This window comes from Triticum urartu, chromosome 2A, assembly GCF_056163025.1.
Source record: "Triticum urartu cultivar PI428250 chromosome 2A, HENAU_Tu73, whole genome shotgun sequence".
NCBI lineage: Eukaryota > Viridiplantae > Streptophyta > Magnoliopsida > Poales > Poaceae > Triticum > Triticum urartu.
In genome coordinates, this window is record NC_141874.1 from 331,664,840 (window position 1) to 331,668,719 (window position 3,880).

The following is a 3,880-nucleotide window of genomic DNA, read 5'->3' on the forward strand; positions in this document are numbered from 1 at the left end:
CCAGCAAGGAAAGGAAAGGGAAATTAAAAGAAGGAAAGGAATGGAATTTTAGGCTACATGTACCGATGGAAAGAAAAGGAGAAATTAAAGTAAGGAAAGAAATTATATCAAGAAAAGAGTGTCCTACTTCACGTAAAATGCATGATGGCTATCAACATGGCCGATATTTTCGTCCATTGTCCAATATTTTTTGAATTGTATATGTACGTGCAATCCTATGTGAACTTCAAGTCGTACATTCTCGACGGTCACCTTTGGTCTAGGAACAGGGTGATAAGGGCGTCGACATTTAGGCTGGTTGGTTGGCGGCATGCATCAGTCGATGGCCTTTGACTTTTGGCTCTAGATCGAGGCATTCAGAGCGCGAGGATCGTCCTAGGCACGACGCCATCAAGTACGGCCAAAGGCACTAGGTGCGCTCACAGGTACAGTGACGCCTTAAGTATATGACCCTTGGCGCCGACGCGCTAGCCGCTACGACGCCAATCCCCTACAAGCGACGGAGAAAACAAAGCAGCGTCAGTAGTGGTTACTCTGCTAACGAAGTACACAAGAAAGACAGGGGTAGATAGCACCCCATCATTTAGTATTCTGCAATTTGGGCTTCCAATTTATTTTATTTATGTATAAGTTTCTACTTTTTCTGTTTGTTCATCGAAAACTTCACGAAGGACTCCGGCTCTCCGACCACTTGACTATGCCACACACTCGTGGGATGAACCACGACAATGTCTCCAACATAAGACTTACATGATTTTTTTCCTCCTTTGCAACGCACGAGCATATTTGCTAGACGTTTAAAACTCTATGACGTTTCTGACATTAAACCCACGATACATATCAAATGTTTTTTTAAATACTCATATCTTCTAAACCGTAACTCCAAATTTAACATGTCATATATGAAATTTGATTAGAAAAATATATAGAGTCTGAAGATGATGTTATATTACCTGTTAACCATTTAAAAAAACTATCTAGGGTGCAATCTGGATCAACAGTACATATCAAATGTTTTTTAAAATACTCATATCTTTTAAATGGTAACTCTAAATTTAACATGTTGTATATGGAATTTGATTATAAAAATATATAGAAAATATGATGTTATTTTACATGTTAACCATTTAAAAAACTATCGATGGTGCAATCTTAATCAACGCTACATATAAAAAGTTTTTTTGAAATACTCATATCTTCTAAACTGTAACTCTAAATTTAACATGTTATATATGGAATTTGATTAGAAAAATATATATAATCTCAATATGATGTTATTTTACCTTTTAAACATTAAAAAATTACTATCTGGGGTGCAATCTTAATCAACGGTGCATTATTCGCCTTCCTTTCATGTCGGTACTGATCAGGATTGTAGATGAACATCTCAACAAAATCAGGATTGGAGACAAAATTGAAGATCTCTTTCCCGTTTCTTTGTACGTAGTAAATCTACATCCAAGCTTTGTTTAAATAGAAGACATGTGGAATCTTGAATTTGCGCTTTTTTAGGCAAAGACCATCTTTGTTTGGGCCGTAGCTACAAATACTCAGATTATAGACCATTTTGTGTAAATTAAGAGCGTGTGGTATTCTTTTCTCCCGTTGCAACGCACGGGCCTTGTGCTAGTAGCATATAAATGCATATAAAACATCCAAGATGGATAATATAATAACATGGAACAATCAAAAATTATAGATACTTTGGAGACATATCAGGAGCTCTGTAGCATTTCTGATATTATATGTGGATGACATATTGTTGATTGGAAATGATATAGAATTTATGGATAGCTTAAAAGGATACTTGAATAATACTTTTTTCAATGAAAGAACTCAGTGAAGCTACTTATATATTAGGCATCAAGATCTATAGGGATAGATCGAGACGCTTAATAGGACTTCCACAAAGCACTTACCTTGACAAGATTTTGAAGAAGTTCAAAATGGATCAGTCGAAGAAAGAGTCCTTGGATGTGTTGCATGGTGTGAAATTGAGTAAGACTCAAAGCCCGACCATGGCATAAGATAGAGAGAGAATGAAAGTCATTCCCTATGCCTCAGCCATAGGTTCTATAAAGTATGCCATGCTATGTACCAGACCTATTGTGTACCTTGCCATGAGTTTGCCAAGGGAGTACAATAGTGATCTACGAGTAGATCACTAGACAAGCGCTCAAAATTATCTTTAGAGGACTAAGGAAATATTTCTAGGTTATGGAGGTGATAAAGAGTTCGTCGTAAAGAGTTAAGTCGATGCAAGCTTTGACACTGATCTAGATGACTCTGAGTATCGATCAGGATACATATTGAAAGTGGGAGCATTTTGGTAGAGTAGCTCCATGCAGAGCATTATAGACATAGAAATTTGCAAAATACATACGGATCTGAATGTGGTAGACCCATTGACTAAACCTCACTCACAAGCAAAACATGATAACACCTTAGTACTCATTAGGTGTTAATCACATGGCGATGTGAACTAGATTACTGACTCTAGTAAACCCTTTGGGTGTTGGTCACATAGAGATGTGAACTATGGGTGTTAATCCCATGGTGATCTGAACTATTGGTGTTAAATCACATGGCGATGTGAACTAGATTATTGACTCTAGTGCAAGTGGGAGACTAAAGGTAATATACCCTAGAGGCAATAATAAAGTTGTTATTTTATATTTCCTTATATCATGATAAATGTTTATTATTCATGCTAGAATTGTATTAACCGGAAACTTGATACATGTGTGGATACATAGACAAAACACCATGTCCCTAGTAAGCCTCTACTAGACTAGCTCGTTAATCAAAGATGGTTAAGTTTCCTAACTGAGGGAGTCCTGGATTAGGGGGTCTCCGCACAGCCGGACTATCTCCATTGGCCGGACTGTTAGACTATGAAGATACAAGATCTCGTGTCTGGATGGGACTCTACTTGGCGTGGAAGGCAAGCTAGGCAATACGGATATGGACATCTCCTCCTTTGTAACCGACCTAGTGTAACCCTAACCCTCTTCGGTGTCTATATAAACCGAAGGGTTTTAGTTCGTAGGAAAACACCATAACATACAATCATACCATAGGCTAGCTTCTAGGGTTTAGCCTCTCTGATCTCGTGGTAGATCTACTCTTGTACTACCCATATCATCGATATTAATCAAGCAGGATGTAGGGTTTTACCTCCATCAAGAGGGCCCGAACCTGGGTAAAACATCGTGTCCCCTGCCTCCTGTTACCAACAGGCCTAGACGCACAGTTCGGGACCCCCTACCCGAGATCTGCCGGTTTTGACACCGACATTGGTGCTTTCATTGGGAGTTCCTCTGTGTCGTCGCCGTTAGGCTTGATGGCTCTTACTATCATCGATAGCGGTGCGGTCTAGGATGAGACTTTTCTCCCTGGACAGATCTTCGTATTCGACGACTTTGCACTGCGGGCTAATTCGCTTGGCCATGTGGAGCAGATTGAAAGCTACGCCCCTGGCCGTTAGGTCAGATTTGGAAGTTTGAACTACACGGCCGACATCCGCGGAGACTTGATCTTCGAGGGATTCAAGCCACAGCCGGGCGCGCCGCACTGTCGCGATGGGTATGACCTAGCTCTGCCGTCGAACAGTACCCCAGAGGCTGCGCCCGCATCAGCTCCGACCCTTAGCTCGGAGCCAACTGCGCCAGTCGAGGACGGGTGGTTAGACACCGCCTCAGGGGCTGCAGTCTCAACGGCGATCGAGCCGAACACCAGCCTAACCCTCTACGCAACCCGTGACTCCAAGGTGCCGGACTCTTTTCCAGAATCCGAACCATCCGCGCCCCTGCCAATCGAATCCGATTGGGCGCCGATCATGGAATTCACCGTCGCGGATATCTTTCAGCACTCGCCCTTC